This window comes from Heptranchias perlo, chromosome 7, assembly GCF_035084215.1.
Source record: "Heptranchias perlo isolate sHepPer1 chromosome 7, sHepPer1.hap1, whole genome shotgun sequence".
NCBI lineage: Eukaryota > Metazoa > Chordata > Chondrichthyes > Hexanchiformes > Hexanchidae > Heptranchias > Heptranchias perlo.
In genome coordinates this window covers 41,939,424-41,959,188 of record NC_090331.1, presented here as the reverse complement: position 1 = coordinate 41,959,188, position 19,765 = coordinate 41,939,424, and the positions used below count along the sequence as shown (strand labels likewise).

At 44.2% G+C, this 19,765-nt stretch overlaps 1 protein-coding gene across 2 annotated transcripts in view; it reads left to right on the top strand.

The window, feature by feature from the left end:
• The first annotated feature begins 686 nt into the window (after window positions 1–686).
• psmd14 (proteasome 26S subunit, non-ATPase 14) overlaps window positions 687–19,765 on the top strand; it is an 85,627-nt gene continuing 66,548 nt past the window's right edge. The window contains exon 1 of one of the 2 annotated variants that reach the window (XM_067987377.1): window positions 687–770. The gene's annotated coding sequence lies outside the window, so the exon portion shown is untranslated. Of the gene's footprint in view, window positions 771–1,014; window positions 1,117–19,765 lie in introns of those variants that run through there. The other variant, XM_067987378.1, reaches the window with a different exon arrangement.

The window sequence follows — 19,765 nt, the reverse complement described above, 5'->3', positions numbered from 1 at the left end:
AATTCAGGTTTTTAGTATATAGTTTATCATTTGTTATTCGAACATTTAGTCTGAAGATTTTAAAAATGCTGCATTTATGATACAGCAGTGCTGCCAATGGCAGCCCTGACTTTAGGTGCAGTGTTATGAGGTAAATAATGCAGTGCAGGTGTCGAAGGAGCTTTGCTCACAGACAAAGGAGCAAAGCTCCGAAAGCTTGTGATTTCAAATAAAGCTGTTGGACTATAACCTGGTGTTGTGCGACTCCTTACATTTGTCCACCCCAGTCCATCACCAGCATCTCCACATTATATCGATCAACTTCTTGATCACTGGCATTTACCCGATGGCCAAGTTATGCCCTTAAAATATCTGCAATTGATTTTAGTTGTTCCAGTGTCCAGCAATATTAATGGAGCTGATTCCACAGCACCATGTCTGAGGCATAACACAGACCCATTTCAAGAAACAAATATTTTTATTTACAGAAGTGTAAAGTTTTACTGTTAGGACAGATACCGTGACATTCTGGGCCACAGAAGTTGTTCAATGAGGCACACTCCAAATGTTAACTGGTCTGTTCTCTCAGATGCTGCCTGACCTGCTGAGTGTTTCCAGCATTTTGTGGTTTTCCTTTCACATTTTCAGCATTTACAGTTTGTTTGCTTTTTGTTCTCAGGGTTAATAACTTCATGACCTGCCAATGAAAGCGGATGTGATAACTTGACCCGGAACTGGAGCGAGCGGTGAGACCGGCTGATTCATTGGAGAGGCCCCGCTCAGCGCGCACGGTGAGTCTCGTTGTTTTTAAATTGTATTTAAATAAAAGGGCGGCGGCGGCGGCGGTGGTATCGGGTTCCGCGGGGTGACGGTCGGCAGAGCAGCAGGCGGCGGGCCTGGGTCGGTCGCTTGGTGCGGCGCCGGGTCCCGGGTGGGGGAGGGGAATGAGCAGGTACCCGAGAATCGGCGAACTGGTGTGGAAGTTGCCGGAAATGTAGTTCGGTCACTTGGCCGTGGCCAAGCGGCCGGGCCCGCAGTGAACAGGCCCTGAACACCAGGACTGCAGGCGGTGTCTGTCCCGCCTCGCAATACTGTACTCGGGGTAGTTCAACGTGAGTCAAGGCCTTGGGGCCCCATGTGAGTGTCATGAGGATGGTGCACAGCGATTCCCAAACACGGGATCTCGGTTAAAAAGAAATACCAATCAGTGCACATTAACATCAGCTTAAATTAACACCCCGCTCCTCGTGTGCGGGAAGATGGGGACACCGAGGATAGGAAAAGGGGAGGCTGATGGAGGAGAGGGGCGGGGTGGGGTGCGGTGCAAAGCACGGTTGCAGAGGGGGGTTTTGAAAGCGGCGAGGGAGTTGCCAGTGCGGAGGGGATCAGGTAGAGAATTTCAGAGGGTAGAAAGCGTAGCTGTGGAATCAGCAGCTCCTGTCAGGAGGGAGCGAGGAGTGGAGAGTGCACGTAGGCGGGAGGAGATCATTAAGGTAGGATGAAGCGGCGCTACAGCCAGACTTGGGAAAATAAGTATGACAGTTTTGAAATCAAATTATGGGTTCACAGAGAACCACTGCAGCATGTAGAGGACAGACATGGTTTGTGCTTTTTTTTTGGATGAGTGAAGTTTGTGGAGGGTTGGTGCAGTTAGGCGAGCTGTGTTGGAGAAATTGAGCCTTGAGGTGTTGACGGCCTGGAAAAGGGGCAGAAGGGGAAGAATAGGGTTATAAGAAAAGAACTTGTACTAACATAGCGGCTTCCATGACCTCAGGATGTCCCAAAGTGCTTTACGGCCAGTTAAGTACTTTTGAAGTGTAGTCACTGTTGTAATATAGGAAATGCAGTAGCAAATTTGCACATAACAAGCTCCCACAAACAGCAATGTGATGATCATGGTATCATAATACGATAGAGCACAGAAGGAGGCCATTTGGCCCATCGTGCCTGTGCCAGCTCTTGGGTGGAGCTATCCAATTTGTCCCACTCCCCTGCTCTTTCCCCATAGCCCTGTAAATGTTTTCCCTCCAAGTATTTATCCAATTCTGATTTGAAAGTTATTACTGAGGATGACCAGGTAATTTGTTTTAGTGATGTTGATTGAGGGATAAATATTGGCCAGGATACTGGAGCTAACTCCCCTGCTGTTCTTCGAAATAGTGCCAGGGGATCTTTTGCATCCACCTGAGAGGGCAGACGGTGCCTTGGTTTAATGTCTCATCCAAAAGATGACCTCCAACAGTGATGCACTCCCTCCGTACTGCACTGGAATGTCAGCCTAGATTTATGTGCTCTAGTGTCTGGAGTGGGAGTTGAACCCACAACCTTTTGACTCAGGTCGGAGGCGATAGTGCTACCCTCTGAGTCCTGGTTCACAAGCAGGCAGTATTGCAGAGGTAAAGGAAGTAGTATGGTAGGGGCGTGAATGTGGCAGACGAAGTTGAGTATGCTGCCAAGGTTCCATACTTACTCAGTTTGAATGGCAGCCAGGGACATTGATGGACTTGAAGCCAGAGGTTTGGAGGTGCTAATGGAAGCCTTCATTTTGCTGACGCTTAGCTAGAGGAAGTTTTCATCTGTCGAGGTCTTTACATTGGCTGTGCACTTTGTGAGGGTGATTGGAGGAGGCAGCAAGGATGATACTGTCGAGGGGTTACATGTAGATAGTGAAGAGGAGAGAGCCAAAGATAGACCTCTGGATAGGAACAGGTGTAGACCATTTAGCCCCTCAAGCATGTTCTGCCTTTCGATAAGATCATGGTTGATCTGTGACCTAACTCCATATACCTACCATAGCCCCATATCTCTTAATACCTTTGGTGAACAAAAATCTATCAATCTCAGATTTTAAATCTAACAATTGAGCGAGCATCAGCTGCTGTTTGTGGAAGAGAGTTCCAAACTTCTACTCCCTTTGCGTGTAGAAGTGTTTCCAAACTTCACTCCTGAAAGTCCTGGCTATGTCCCCTAGTCCTCTCTATCTACCCTATCAGTTCCCCTTAATTTTTTTAATACATTCGTTCGTGGGATGTGGGCATCGCTGGCAAGGCCAGCATTTATTGCCCATCCCTAATTGCCCTTGAGAAGGTGGTGAGCCGCCTTCTTGAACCACTGCAGTCCGTGTGGTGAAGTTTCTCCCACAGTGCTGTTAGGAAGGGAGTTCCAGGATTTTGACCCAGTAACAACGAATGAACAGTGATATATTTCCAAGTTTGGATGGTGTGTGACTTGGAGGGGAATGTGCAGATGGTGTTGTTCCCATGTGCTTGCTGCTCTTGTCCCAGGTGGTAGAGGTCGCGGGTTTGGGTGGTGCTGTAGAAGGAGCCTTGGCGAGTTGCTGCAGTGCATCCTGTGGATGGTACACGCTGCAGCCACAGTGCGCCGGTGGTGAAGGGAGTGAATGTTTAGGGTGGTGGATGGGGTGCCAATCAAGCGGGCTGCTTTGTCCTGGATGGTGTCGAGCTTCTTGAGTGTTGTTGGAGCTGCACTCATCCAGGCGAGTGGACAGACTGACCAGAGGTGGTGGTACAGTGATATACAGTCAGGAGGGAGTGGCCCTGGGAGTCCTCAACATTGACTCTGGACCCCATGAAATCTCATGGCATCAGGTCAAACATGGGTATGGAAACTTCCTGCTGATTACCACCTATGCCCTCCCTCAGCTGATGAATCAGTCCTCCATGTTGAACACCACTCAGAGGAAGCACAGAATGTACTCTGGGTGGGGGACTTCAATGTCCATCACCAAGAGTGGCTCGGTAGCACCACGACTGACCGAGCTGGCCGAGTCCTGAAGGACATAGCTGCTAGACTGGGCCTGCGGCAGGTGGTGAGCGAACCAACACAAGGGAAAAACTTACTTGACCTCGTCCTCACCAATCTACCTGTCGCAAATGCATCTGTCCATGACAATATTGGTAGGAGTGACCACCGCACAGTCCTCGTGGAGACGCAGTCCCATCTTCGCACTGAGGACACCATCCAACTGGGCTCAAAATTGGGCATCCGTGAGGCGCTGTGGCCCATCAGCAGCAGCAGAATTGTATTCCAGCACAATCTGTCACCTCATGGCCTGGCATATTCCTCACTCTACCATTACCAACAAGCCAGGGAATCAACCCTGGTTCAACGAGGAGTGTAGAAGAGCATGCAAGGAGCAGCACCAGGTGTACCTAAAAATGAGGTGCCAACCTGGTGAAGCTACAACTCAGTACTACATGCATGCTAAACAGCAGACGCAACATGCTATAGACAGCTAAGCGATTCCATAACCAACGGATCAGATCAAAGCTCTGCAGTCTTGCCACATCCAGTCGTGAATGCTGGTGGACAATTAAACAACTAACGGGAGGAGGAGGCTCTGCAAACATCGCCATCCTCAATGATGGCGGAGTCCAGCATGTGAGTGCAAAAGACAAGGCTGAAGCGTTTGCAACCATCTTCAGCTAGAAGTGCCGAGTGGATGATCCATCTCAGCCTCCTCCCGATATCCCAACCATCACAGAAGCCAGTCTTCAGCCAATTTGATTCACTTCATGCGATATCAAGAAACGGCTTAGTGCACTGGATACAGCAAAGGCTATGGGCCCCGACAACATCCCGGCTGTAATGCTGAAGACTTGTGCTCCAGAACTAGCTGCACCTATAGCCAAGCTGTTCCAGTACAGTGACAACACTGGCATCTACCCGACAATGTGGAAAATTGTCCAGGTACGTTCTGTTCACAAAAAGCAGGACAAATCCAATCCGGCCAATTACTGGCGCATCAGTCGACTCAATCATCAGCAAAGTGATGGAAGGTGTCGTCGACAGTGCTATCAAGCGGCACTTACTCACCAATAACCTGCTCACCGATGCTCAGTTTGAGTTCCGCCAGGACCACTCGGCTCCAGACCTCATTATAGCCTTGGTCCAAACATGGACAAAAGAGCTGAATTCCAGAGGTGAGGTGAGAGTGACCGCCTTTGACATCAAGGCAGCATTTGACCGAGTGTGGCACCAAGGAGCCCTAGTAAAATTGAAGCCAATGGAAATCGGGGAAAACTCTCCAGTGGCTGGAGTCATACCTAGCACAAAGGAAGATGGTAGTGGTTGTTGGAGGCCAATCATCTCAGCCCCAGGGCATTGCTGCAGGAGTTCCTCAGGGCAGTATACTTGGCCCAACCATCTTCAGCTGCTTCATCAATGACCTTCCCTCCATCATAAGGTCAGAAATGGGGATGTTTGTTGACGATTGCATAGTGTTCAGTTCCATTCACAACCCCTCAAATAATGAAGCAGACCGTGCCCGCATGCAGCAAGTCCTGGACAACATCCAGGCTTGGGCTGATAAGTGGCAAGTAACATTCGTGCCAGGCAATGACCATCTCCTACAAGAGAGAGTCTAACCACCTCCCTTGACGTTCAACGGCATTACCATCGCAGAATCCCCCACCAACAACATCCTGGGGGTCACTATTGACCAGAAACGTAACTGGACCAGCCATATAAATGCTGTGGCTACAAGAGCAGGTCAGAGACTGGGTATTCTGCGGCGAGTGACTCACCACCTGACTCCCCAAAGCCTTTCCACCATCTACAAGGCACAAGTCAGGAGTGCGATGAAATACTCTCCACTTGCCTGGATGAGTGCAGCTCCAACAACACTCAAGAAGCTCGACACCATCCAGGACAAAGCAGCCCGCTTGATTGGTACCCCATCCACCACCCTAAACATTCACTCCCTTCACCACTGACACACAGTGGCTGCAGTGTGTACCATCCACAGGATGCACTGCAGCAACTCACCAAGGCTTCTTCGACAGCACCTCCCAAACCCGCGACCTCTACCACCTAGAAGGACAAGAGCAGCAGGCACATGGGAACAGCACCACCTGCACGTTCCCCTCCAAGTCACACACCATCCCGACTTGGAAATATATCACCGTTCCTTCATCGTCGCTGGGTCAAAATCCTGGAACTCCCTTGCTAACGGTACTGTGGGAGAACCGTCACCACACGGACTGCAGCGGTTCAAGAAGGCGGCTCACCACCACCTTCTCAAGGGCAATTAGGGATGGGCAATAAATACCGGCCTTGCCAGCGACGCCCACATCCCATGAACGAATTTAAAAAAAAATCATACTTTTTAGTGAGATTGTGCAACTGAGTGGCTTGCTAGGTCATTTCAGAGGGCAGTTAAGAATCAACCACATTGCTGTGGGTCTGGAGTCACATATCGGCCAGACCAGGTAAGGACGGCAGGTTTCCTTCCCTAAAGGACATTAGTGAACCAGGTGGGTTTTTAAGGACAATCTGGTAGTTTCATGGCCACCATTACTGATACAAGTATTTTAATTCCAGATTTTATTTAATTAATTGAATTTAAATTCCCCAGCTGCTGTGGCGGAATTTGAACTCATGACTCCGAATTATTAGTCCAGGCCTCTGGATTACTAGTCCAATAACATAACCACTATGGTACTGTACCCTCTCAGATTTTAAATCTAACAATTGAGCTAGCATCAGCTGCTGTTTGCGGAAGAGAGTTCCAAACTTCTACTCCCTTTGCGTGTAGAAGTGTTTCCAAACTTCACTCCTGAAAGTCCTGGCTCTAATTTTTAGGCTAGTCCCCCTAATCCTCTCTCTCTACCCTATTAGTTCCCCTTAATATCTTGAAAACTTCGATCAAATCACCCCTTAATTTTTTAAATTCCAGGAATACAAGCCTAGTTTGTGTAATCTCTCCCCGTAATTTAACCCTTGGAGTCCAGGTATCATTCTAGTAAATCTATGCTACGTTCCCTCCAAGGTCAATATATCCTTCCTAAGGTGCAATGCCCAGAACTGAACACAGTACTCCAGGTGTGGTATCGCTTCAGCATAACTGCTAGCCTCTTGTATTCTGGTCCTTTGAATATAAGGACCAGCATTCCTTTAGCCTTTTTGATTATTTTCTATACCTGTCCATGACATTTTAATGATCTATGTACATGGACCCCTAATTCTCTTTGGACCTCTACTGTTTCGAGCTTTTCACCATTTAGAAATTACTCTGATTTAACCTTTTTCGGTCCAAAGTGGACGACCTCACACTTGCCTACATTGGGCAAAACTAGCAGATGGATTTCATTCACTTAATCTATTAATATCTCTTTGTAATTTTATGTTTCCATCTACACTGCTTACAGTGCTGCCTATCTTTGTGTCATCAGCAAAGTTGGATATGTGGCTCTTTATCCTGTCATCTAAGTCGTTAATAAATACAGTGAATAGTTGAGGCCCGAACACCGATTCCTGTGGGACACCACTAGTCACACCCTGCCAATTTGAGTACCTGCCCATTATCCTTGCTCTCTGTCTCCTGCCACTCAGCTATTTTCCTAACCAGGTCAATAATTTGCCCTCATTTCCATGAGCTTCAACTTTAGCTAACAGTATCTTATGAGGGACTTTATCGAATGCCTTCTGGAAGTCCATATAAACAAAATGCATCGACATTCCCATGTCCACTATTTTAGTCACCTCTTCAAAAAATGCAATCAGGTTCGTCAGGCATGACCTACCTTTTACAAATCCACGCTGGTGCTCTCTGATCAGCTGAAAATTTTCAAATGTTCAGTCACTCTATCCTTAATTATAGATAGACTCTAGTAATTTCCTGACAATAGATGTTAGGCTAATTATAATTCCCTGGTTTCCCCCTCTCACCTTTCTTAAATAGCGGAGTGACTTGTGCAATTTTCCAATCTGAAGGAACGGTTTCTGAATCGAGAGAACTTTGGAAGATTATAATTAGGGCTTCTGCAATGTTCTTACCTATTTGCTTTAAAACCCTGGGATGGAAACCATCTGGTCCTGGGAACTTGTCACTCTTTAGTGCTATTATTTTCTTCATTACTGTTGCTTACGTTATCGGAGGTTAACATGCAAGCTGGTGGGAGAGAAGAACAGCAGTTCCTTGGGGTAGACCTTGGAGGAGGCTGGAGTAGTCCATTGTGTTGAAGGCAGCAGCAAGGACATGAACAGATAGGGAGACATCAGATGCCATTGGTGGTTTTGACCAATGTAGTCTAGCTGCTGTGGTTCAGGTGAAAACCAGATTGAAGGGACTTGAATGAGGAGTGGTGAGAGGTAGGACTGTAGTTGCATAGCAGCAATACATTCCAGGAGGAGGAGAAGATAGATTTTTGTTAGGTAAGGGTATCAAGGAACATGGAGATGAGGTACAGATCAGCCGTGATCTAATTGAATGGCAGAGCAGGTTTGAATGGCCTACTCCTGTTCCTATGACCTCAGGGCAATTGCTGGAGAGCATGGAAGGATTTAGTGTGGTTTTCTTGAGAGCAGTGACAACAATGACAATGAAGGAGACTATGCTTAAGGAAGAGAGACAGGTTGATAATGTTGAGAAGCATAGAGATGAGAAAGTGATTAGTGGTCAGAGGGTTGAGGGAGCTGGTGGCAGGTTTTGTTATCTAAATAAGTGGGCTATGGAGGGGAAAGGACAGAGCTGGAAGACTGACAGCATAGTTAGGTGGAGTGCTGCAAGATTGGGGGAATGCAGTAGCCTGGGCAGAAAGCTTCCATTTTGTATACAGAAAAGTTGAGTTCCTTGCATTCTGAGTCCAAGATGAGGTAGGGGAAGGAGGTCTGAAAAGGCAGTTATTATTGGAGAAAAAGGATGATGTAGTAAATGGATTTGGCTATGGTGTCAGAATAACAGAACAACTTGAAGGAAGCCTGCCAGAGTTGGCAGTGGACAGAAAGATGAGATGAATGACAAATGCATTGAAGCTTATGGCCTTCTGATTAGCTGCTGCAGAATTGTCTGTTCGATCAGGGGAGTGGTGGGGCTTGGATATTGTATGAGGTAGAGGCTACAGTTACGGAGATATAATTGTTGTCGCGGGTGGTAGGAGAGAGGCAAGGGGGGTGGTGGTGAGAGTTGGTGAGGCCGTTAGAGAAAGAGTTTGGGGATAGTGTTTGAGACGTGGGAAGTGACGGCAGAGGTGCTGGGATGGGCAGAGCAGTGTGTAGATGAATAGTGATAGAGGTGATTGGATAGAGCTTAGTCAGCAATAGATATCATGGTGAGATGGCGTTGGTTGACTATATTGAGGAGGTAACCTTAAATGTGGGTCAGGCAGTTGATATTGAGAATAAGGCTGAACGTGGTGAGCAGGGTAAGGAAGTCAGTGGATCAATTGTGGGGGGTGCGGGAGTTAATTCAAGTGAAATCACTGAGGATGAGTTGTGCGTGCAAAGGCTGAGGTGGAATAGGAGTAAATTTCAGTGAGGAATCTGTCTGTGACCCTGGGGGAATCGTGACAGAGAGGAACAGGTTGATTTCGGGTGAGGTATTTGAATAAGGAAAAGCAAACAGCAGAATGGGGAAAAGTTGAGGTGGAATGTTGATGTGAGCACCAAGCTGCCACTGTGCTGATTTGGGACAGGGACAGGGAGTCATTACAATGGCTTGGTGACATCCTGAGCCTTCATGAATGATTTTAATGGTGTTGGGTCACACCTACATTGCTATAAAGTACTGTAAGTATAATTGATATAAATAATAGTGTAATAAAATGAGTTTTAGACCCCTGAAGGTTCAGATAATATTTATGTTCTTTCACTCAATACTATGTCATGTAGCAAAATATGTGTGCCATGTTCCAGTTGGAATTTGTTGTAGGAAATTTCCTATAGGTTACTATAAATGAAAAACTGAATTTATTTTTTCTTATGAGATTCATTTACGTTATACAGTTGGCATTATTTCAGCTTCATTTAGACAAGTTCCGTGTGGTGTCTTTCAGGTGGTGCTAGGAGATAGCATTGTCGCTTTTGCATTACATCAGTTAAGTACAACTGAAGTATACAATATAAGTCTGTAGTGAAATTTGAAAAGTTGGATCATTTGGAAACTTGTTCAACTTAAATTTTCACCTTTTCGATCTTAGAAACTGTCTTGTTGGACATCAGAGTATGGCATTTCATTTTCACTTATCCAAGATCAGTGTGGAGTTGACTGTATATCTCGTGACTGCCAGCTTTGCATTGCTCTAAACAGGTGTTGCCTCCAGCTGGCACTTGCAGTAGAAAGTTGTCCTTTGTCACTCCTGAGTTATGCATTCTACTTCATATGTTTAGAAATGTATTATACAAAGCATTTCCAATACTGACTTGTATAAGTAGCTTATTTTTATTGTAGTTAAGTTAGGATATAGAAAGTCTAAGAGAAAGTTTGAAGTTAAGCACCAACAATTTTGTTTCATTTTAATAAAGACAATTCATACTGTGTCCCAATGAGTTATTTTAAAATATAGTAAAGATGAAAATTCAATTTCTTGCATCTCATTAACGTTTCTGTCCACATATTTATGCTTGCAATTAGCTCATTTGAGTTGGACTAAATTTGATGCAGCATGACTGAGGTTGGATTGCATTATAACTTTTAAATTATGACTCAGCTTTATTTTATCGATCAGCGTTTGTACACACCTGAACATTATGGTTGCAATGATTTAATTTGAATTTGTTTTTATACTGTGGGACTACCTTCACCACATGGACAGCAGTTGTTCAAGAAGGCCCACCACTACCTCCTCAGGGCAACTAGGGATGGGCAATAATTTCTGGCCTTGTCAACAATGCCCATTTCCTGAACATGAATTAAAAACATTTTCCATGTGTATGTACTGTGTGTGTACTTATTCCCTCTTCCTCCTGCCCATTCTTTTAAAAAAAAAACATTTCTCTACCAATTTTTTCCTCTTCTCTCTTGAAGTCATTAACTCTTCGCTGAGGTATGGTTCGTCATTCAACAGGGGCCCTCCTAAACCTCATCCAAATAGCTTTAGTTATGTGTGAGCCTCAACGATGAGTACCAGCAGTCTAAAGTCCACACACGTACACAAACACGCTCCCTAACTCTGGGATCTTCAGGCCAGTTGTCGCCCCCTCACTGCTGCCTGATGTGAGATCAGCTAACTGAGCAAACGCATGACTACTGTACCAGATCAAAACTAGGACATTTCTAGTCTGTGGAGCTCAGTGGCTTTACTGCATTAACTCCCTGCGTTGGCCGCCAGAGCTGTTTGCCCTATGTTAACCTAGCTGTGTTACTGGCAGTCAAATGTAGGTTGTCACACCATTCCTAATTTACTCACATTCTGAAAAAACATGCTCACTTGATGCCTTGACTGCTGGCAGCATCAGGGATTTCTAAACTTCCTGGGATGGACATTTTTCTCAAAGTTTTCTTTTACACCCACCATGATGTTGAAACTATAACGTACATTTTTATAACAGCTTTAAGGTAATAAATCATACCGACATGCTTCACACATGAGAGAATGGACCAGGAAGTTGTAGAATTAGATTTGAAAGTGCATGTTCATAAAGCTTTACAGGCTTTTAAAGGCACAGAGAGAAGTAACAAGGTGGGTGTTTTGTGGAGGAAGTTCCAGAGGAGAGCACTAGAAGGCGGGGATGCACAGAAGGTTTGAGTCAGAGGATGGTTGGGTACCAGCTCCATTAAAAGGCTGGAGGAAATTGCAGAGTTAGGGTGGAACATGGATTTTGAAAGTGCATTAGGGAATAGGGAACCAGTGGTGGTCAGCGAGGTCAAGGGTGATGGATGAGTGGCACATGATACAGGTGGTTGAACTTCAGATGAGTTAGAATTGATGTAGGCTGCGGAAAGGAGGGTGTTGGAGAATCAAGTCTTGAGGTAGTGAAAGCACAGATAAGGGTTTTATTGACGAATCAGGTAGGAGTGGGGGTGGCAATTCAGGGAATCAGGTAAGAGTGGGGGTGGCAATATTGTGGAGGGGTAAGTAAAGTGGTCTTCGTGATAGGGCATATGGTTTTAAGTTCACTTCAGGGTTGAACAGGACAGCAAGGTTGCACACTGGTTCCACCTGAACAAGCAGACAGATGGAGCAGAGGGCAAGGGTGCAGAGTTTTTGCTTTAATTTTCTTGATCAATTTGAAGAATGGTCTGCCTCACCCTCAACTTGATGTTGGGTAGTTGGATAATGCAGAAATAGTTGTGGAATCAAGGATGGTGTAAATGTAGAGCTGAATGTCATCAGCATACAAATGCTGACTCCATGCCAGTAGTTAATGTCACCAATAAGCAGCTTGCAAACAAGGAACAGAGGAAGTCTAAGGGGGTACTGAGGAAGTGATGGGTGGAGGCAGAAGGAGAAACAATTGCTGGAGATTAAGACTCTATTTTAAGGAGTTGAACCAAGTGAGAAAGGAGCGATGGTGAAGGAGGATGGCACAGCTGACTGTAGTGAACTCTATGGACAGGGCAAGGAGGATAATGCGTCATGGTTGCAGTCACAAAGGATGTTGTTTGTGTCTTTGACTAGATCTTAATGCTGTTGACAAGACAGAAACCAGATTGAAGGGATTTGAAAGGGGAACTTTGGGCGAGGTGAGTCTGGAGCTGGGTGAAAACAAGCATTCAAGTACCTTGGAGAGGAAAGGGAGGTTAAATACGCATCAGCAGCTGGATAGGATAGAAGGTGGATGCTTTGAAGAGCAGGGTAATAGTGCCTGTGCAAAAGGGGGCATTTATGATTTTGGTGAGTATTGGGACAAGGTAAGAAGAGGCGGGTCTGAAAGAAACAAACCCGATGAGTGCTGGGGGAAGATGGAGGAGAAGTTGTTGAGTGATGTGGGGTCAGGGGACAGGCTAGGAGGAAACTGGGCGAAGAAGGAGATGTTGGCCACAACAGGTGTTCTCGATCTTTGAGACAAAGTCCAAAAGCTCCTCACGCTTGGTGTTGGAGTGAGGTTGGAGAGGGTGGAGGCGGGGAAGAACTGGGATTTATTTAGTCATTGCAGTTCTTGGTGTGTTCCAAAGTGCTTTCATGTACAATTAGGATTTGAAGTGCAGCCACTATTGCTGTGTGGATAAGGATCATTAAAATCAGTTTTTATAGCTTTGATTTTAAGGCATATTTCAGGTTTTACTTTCAATGTCAAAAATGGGGAGAAAATCAAAGGAAAAAGAATCCCAAATGCCTGGGCAAATTTGGAGAAAATGAGTAAATTTAAAAAGATCAGTTTTTATTTGGAATGTTGCTTTAAAAAAAATCAAGAAAACGAACAAGTGACTAAAATATACAGTTAAGCTAAATGACAATCCATGATTATTTATGCACATTTACAGGCCTTAATGGTAACCCTCCAGCATCTTGCTGAAGTGGCCATTCCTCAAGTGTGAGCCTTGACCGTAAGGGGCATCACAGTTGAGCTTGTTCTTGTTCCAAAGCAATGTCCACATGTGCAAATTTGCGGCAAGGTTCACAGGATATGATGGCTAAATTTGCCTCTTCCCCTCAGCCCAGGAATGCTGTGTCTATTTGTAATGCCCTTAATACTGAGCTGACATTGCTTCATTCATCACAAACGAGAGATCAAATTCAGGATCTTTCTGGTCTATACCATAATACCATAATGGTGCATTTGCCCATTGAGTCATTAGGGAAGCTATTAGTGTGGGGGTCGTGCAAATCTCTTCTCCAGAGGTTGAGGTGACTAGACTTCAAGAAGGACACAAGCAATTTGTAACAATTGTCTGGTTCCCAAGATGACATGGCTAGGAAGTCACTATCAGATATCCGTTTATTTATTACTATAAATGTGGAGTTGATGAGCATTGTATTTCATTTTTGCTCCTCTTGTTCCCCATTGGTGGAGGTGAAGGCATTCTAAATAAAATAAGCTAATCATTACAAATTTATCAAGTGTTAATCCGCTTGATTACCAGAAAATAGATCAATAATCAAGTGTCTGATTCCTGAAATGTTGAATAGAACTGCAGGCAAGTTAGTTGTGTTGATATTTATCGTACAGAGCAAAATAATTCTCCCTCATTGTAAGTCCTTTAGATTTTCTCCAGATAGCATAGTACAAATTGGAAGTACTTCTTTTTTCCTTGTGAGCAGACTTGAAGGGCAAAATGAAATAATGCAAGTGGCTGTTTGCATTGGTTGCTGAGCCCTGTAATGTTATAGCTCCATAATGTTCCAAGCCAACCATTCTTTTCACTTAATTTTGTTGAAACGTGCATGATGAATACTCCTAATGTATGTCATGATGTGGAGATGCCGGTGATGGATTGGGGTTGACAATTGTAAACAATTTTACAACACCAAGTTATAGTCCAGCAATTTTATTTTAAATTCACAAGCTTTCGGAGGCTTCCTCCTTCGTCAGGTGAACGATGTGAAAATGTATGTGTTCATTCCAGTCTGTCTATATAAAAGCTTTGATGTCATGCTTCAGAGTGTTAAAAAGCATTAAGAAAAAAGACAAAAAAGGTATGTTTTTTTTTTCCCTGACCTGGAGCTGAAAATTTGACCTGATCATCTGCAAACTTCCCTCACCCAAACAGAATTAAACTGACATCAGGATGTATTTAGAGCAGTTTCCCACATTAAGTACCTGATCAATGGCATGAAAGGGATAGGCCAGATTACCAACTAACCTAGTTTAGAACCCATATGACCTGTGAGCATCAGCCAGTATTGTGAAAAAAGACAAGCACTTAGCAAAACCATTGCAAATAAGTACTATTCCTTGACCGATTCTATAGAAAATAAACCTGGGCAGAATTATTTACTGTGTAAATTAATCTTTATTCAGTTGTGATGTCTCTTACCGATAATCCTCCCTGTCCTAGTTTGTACTCATGACTTGTTTATCCTGCAGCCTTGAATTCCAGAACCATATTATGATAAACAAGTCTGCACAATGGGATTTAGCCTTGATAAACTGGCAGCCTTGAATTCCAAATACAGCATGACACCTTCAGCATGGTGGCAGACATCTAGATTACTGTGTGAACTGGCTTTGACAAACCAGCAGTTTTGAAATTCCAACCACACACCACAAAGCACTCACTCACAAATTATTTTAGGTTTATAAATAGTGTCAGCAGCATATGAGAAAAGAGATTTACCACTCAATTGTCCATTTCTAAGATATTTCAAATGAAATTGTACACACAGAATTTTAATAATGGTGGAGCAATATTTCTGTTGTAGCTGTGATATTTACATAACACATTTTATTTCAGCCATCAGATAGCTAGGTGTAGGTTGTTTTTGTAACTTCAGTAATAGTGCCTTCTAAGTTGTAATCCAGCAATTTTATATGTTGACAACATTTATTCATAGCAAATCTCATGTTAAGATGTAGTAATTCTATAAATTACAAATGATTGCTTGAAGAACTATGAAATGTATTTTTTACTCCATGAGTTAGAAAGAAATGATAGTCTCACCTGTGAGGTTTTTTTTGTATTTTGTACAAATTATGCCATCATAAACTGATACTGAGGAAACTAATTCACATCAATTTGTTTTTAAAATTAGCATTTCAGTCTATCTTATTTTTAATTTTAATGCCTAATGTATGGCACAAATAGAAGACACAGTTTACATTCCACTTGTCACACTAACCATAACTCATTTAATTGATTTTGACTTCCAAGCTATCTGGTAAGCTTTTTGTGAGATGTAAATTGTATTTCATGGCTTGTCACAGTTTATCTTCTGTTTATACTTTGCAGGCTAGCCCAGGCTTTGCATCCCTCATCCCATACATGTCCCTCTGTCGTTTTTCCTGCCTTTTGCGCTGTTCCAATACTGAATACCCTTAGGCTCCAGTATCTAGCGTTCAGATGTTCTTGGAAGGGGTCTTGGGTCAAATAAAGGAGAAGGGCCTACACAAGTGTTTTGAGCACTGCCATGCCCATGACCCACCACGAAAAGTGACATTTCAGAATTTTGGAAAAATTATTTTTCTACAGGCTTCCTGTTTCTCCTGATGTGACAACCCCCGGTCACTCATGTATAGGAATTCCATGTTCACCCTTAATATAAGCAAAACATGCAGTAACTGGGTGATGCTGTGGATTAGCACATTGTCCAAGAAATTGTCGGCTTGGCTCCCTTGGTAGCACAGTTGCTTCGGAGTCAGAAGGTGGTGGGTTCAAGCACTGGGTTGACGTTTCAGTACGATACTGAGTGAATAATACATCTCCCTCATTTATAGAATCCCCGAAGAAGCGGTGCAATTGCTTGTGAAATGAGAGTCAACGAACAGGTGACAAAAGAAACAAAAATTCTCCATTACCCCCCCACCCACTAAGATTATTAACATCTCCACCTGTGACCTGGAACTCTTCTCTGCCCCCAATCCCCATCCCAGCTGCTCAGGAATTGTGGACCCCACACCAAATCACTAAATGGCTATCAATCCTTTCCCCCCTCCCCTCACCAACCCCACTGACTGCAGTTTCCCCATACATGGTGCCCCATCACTGCTTCATTTCCCCTTTTACATTTACGTATTCCTGACTGCGTTTCCCATCCAGAACCTCCCCCCAAATGGCTTTTATTCTCTCCTGTTAGCTGGTTGGCTGTCCCTTTATCTCCACTGATCTGAATTACCTTTCCTCCCTTTCAAAATCACCATTGTCACCCACTTTCTTCAAAAAACCTACCTTTGACCCCTCTGTCCTTGCACACAACTGCCACATCTCCACCCTCCCTTTACTCTCCATCCATGAACATGTTGTCGCCTCCCAACCCGTGCCCATTTCCCACAACACCCATGCTTGAATCTCCAATCAGATTTCTGTGCATTATCCTCCTTGACCTCTTCAGCTTTTGACGCGGTAGACCACACCATGCTCCTTCAATGCTTTTGCTCCGTTCTCCAGCTCAGTGGGATTGCCCTTGCTTTGTTCCACCCTTAGCTATCCGATTGTAACCAGAACATCTTCAGAAGTGGCTTCTCTTTCTGCACTGTTACCTCTGGAGTCCCCAAATATCTATTCTTGGTCCTTTCCTCTTCCTCATCTATGTTCTGCCCTTTGGTGACATCATCTGCACATACGTTCATTGATGACACCCAGCTCTACCTCCACCACCTCTCTTGACCCTCCATTGATTCTGTGTTATCAGATTACTTATCCAATATCTAGGCATGGAGAGCCACAATTTTTCCCAGTTAAACATTGGAAGGACTGAAGTCATAATCTTGAGCCACAGTCGCAAAGTACATATATTTGTCACCGATTCCATCCCCCACTCTGGCTATTGTCTCAAGTTGAACTAGATTGTTCGTAACGTTGGTGTTGTATTTAACCCCAAGCTGAGCTTCTGACCTCATATCCTCTCCGTCACAAAGACCACCTACGTCCACCTCCGTAACAGCCCATCTGCTGCTGAAACCCTCATCCATGCCTTTGTCACCTCCAGATTCACCATTGCAATGCTTTCTTGATCGGTTTGCCATCCTTCACCTTCTAAGCTTTAGCTAATTCAAAACTCTGCTGCCCCTTTCCTATCCCACACAGGTCCCACTTGCTTGCTGACCTACATTGGCTCCTCATCCCCCAATGCTTTCAATTTAAAGTTATCATCCTCATGTCCCTCCCTCGAACTCTCCATTCCTCTGATTTTGCCCATTTATGCATTCACTTCTTCCCACCATTGGAGGCTGTGCCTATCTGCCATCTAGGTTCCATGCTCTGGAATTCTCTCCCTAAAACACTCTGCCTCTCCACCTCCCTTTCCCACTTCAAGACCCTCTTTAAACCCCACCTCTTTGACTTAAGATTTTGGTCATCTCTACTAATAGCTCCTTCTTTAGCTCGCCATCCATTTTTGTATGATTATGCCTCAGTGAAGCGCCTTGGGACATTTTACTACATTAAAGTTGCTATATAAATGCAAATTGTTATCATCGGCATCCCAGAACAGAATCCTGTGGGACTCCGCTTCCCGCTTCCAACCACTCTGAGAAACTGCCGTGAACTCCTATTTTCTGATTCATTCCTTCTAACCAATTTTTAGTCCAATTGACTTTCTTCCCCCTAATTCCCCGCCCGTTGATCTTCCCAGAATCTCCTATGGTACCTTGTTAAAAAGACTTTCTGAAAATCTATATATACCACATCCACTGCACTTCCACTTGCCCCGCCCCCCCAATCCTCAATCCACATACCTATCAATCTCAAAGAAAAACTCAGTCACTGAACAGAATCCCTTTACCCCTCTTTCCTTTTTTTCCCTTTCTCTTTCCTCCTTCCACCTCTACCCCACTACTTCTCTCTTAGCCTCACACACATCTATTAGGTGTAGAGTCCCACTGGGCAGTTACTCCCGACAAGAATCTTGAGACTGTGTCCATTATTTTTTAAGATTAAACCGCCCCGGCGCCACAAGCAGGTGAGGTAATTTTCTGGCAGCATCTCCTCCTTTCCCTCCTCCCCTCCCCCCCCCCCCCCCCTCCCAACCACCCAAAGGGTTGGCCCTTGGCTGCCCATCTTTTTTTTCCCCCCAATCCCTCTCCCCACTCCACTCCTTCTTCATTCCCGTTCCTTGTCTTGAATCCTCCTCCCTCTATCCCGTACCCTTACCTCTCCCCAACCTGTTAATTAATCCTGGAGGGGATTAATTAACTTAATAAAAATGCTTTTCGATCCCATAGTAGCAGAATAAGAATTCATTTCTTCATCCCAGGGATATGCCTCTGGATCCTCCTATACAACACCTATCTGCTTCAACGTCCACTGGCGTATCAGGGTGGCTGACTCGTGAATAATCCTTACTGATGCCCCCCCACCCTTCCATTGACCATGAGGATTTATGACTGGGTTTGCAGTTTACCCCAATTTTATCTCAGTAACTGAAAATACTAATGTCCAAAATAAAATAAATTAAAGAAAATAAATTTAAAAAAATATTTCTTAATAGCGTGATTAAGTTGTCCCCTGTTTTTTAATACCTTCATTGAAGTTTTTAACGTGAAGACCGTAGTCTCTTTCATAAGCTTGCACTTGAAACTTTTGGCCATAGTGGTGACTTGGATAGTTCAAGGCAGATCTTCCAGTCTGAATATATGTAGTATTCTCAGATTCCCAGGATACATCAGTTAAGTTCAAGCTAGCCATATGTTTGTCAGTCTCTAATAAAATCTGTTTGTTTGTTTTCTCAAAATTATTTGGAAAAAAAAGCTAGAGGAAAAAAATTGAGTGCTTTTTGAAGTGGAGAAACTATAAGATAGAAGGAATAACAAAAAATGATTCCCTTGGTTAAATACTTGTAGGTCTAGTTGATCAAATTATAAATACCGTATAAACATTAAAAAGTGTATTCAACAGAGAAAGAGACACATGCACACACTGAGTGCCTAACCCCTAATTTGAGCTCTTAAGAAAAATTAGTTGAATTTTGAATGCAAACAGCCTTTTATTATCACTTGTTTTGTTGATGGTTAGAAAATGTAATCATTCTAATTATTGACACGTGTGTGTGTTTGAGAGAGAGAGAGAGAGACAGACAGACAGACGCACACTCCAGGAATCAATCACAAAACATCAAATTTAATGTTTGTCGAGGTTTGTTAGACAGTTATAAACCAGTACTGGCAGACCTGGGATGCCCCAATCTCCTCATCCCAAGTGCTTGCAGGTCTTCCCACTCTCCTCACTGCTGATGGGCACCAGAAATCCAGCAGAGAACCAAACCCCATATTTCATCATCCCCAATTCTGCCAAACTTCAGATTCCCCTCCACAGTTCCGCCACGCTTTACAATCACGCCAGACTGAGGGATCTCCCCATGCTGCCAAGCTCCATGACCATCCACCCAAGGCTGCCAGAGCCCAGGACTGTACCAGTGCTACCAAAGCAAAGGACCACACCCATTGCAGTTAAACATAACTGTTTCTATCCAGTATTACTAAATGCCAGATCTTTAACTCTAACTGCTAC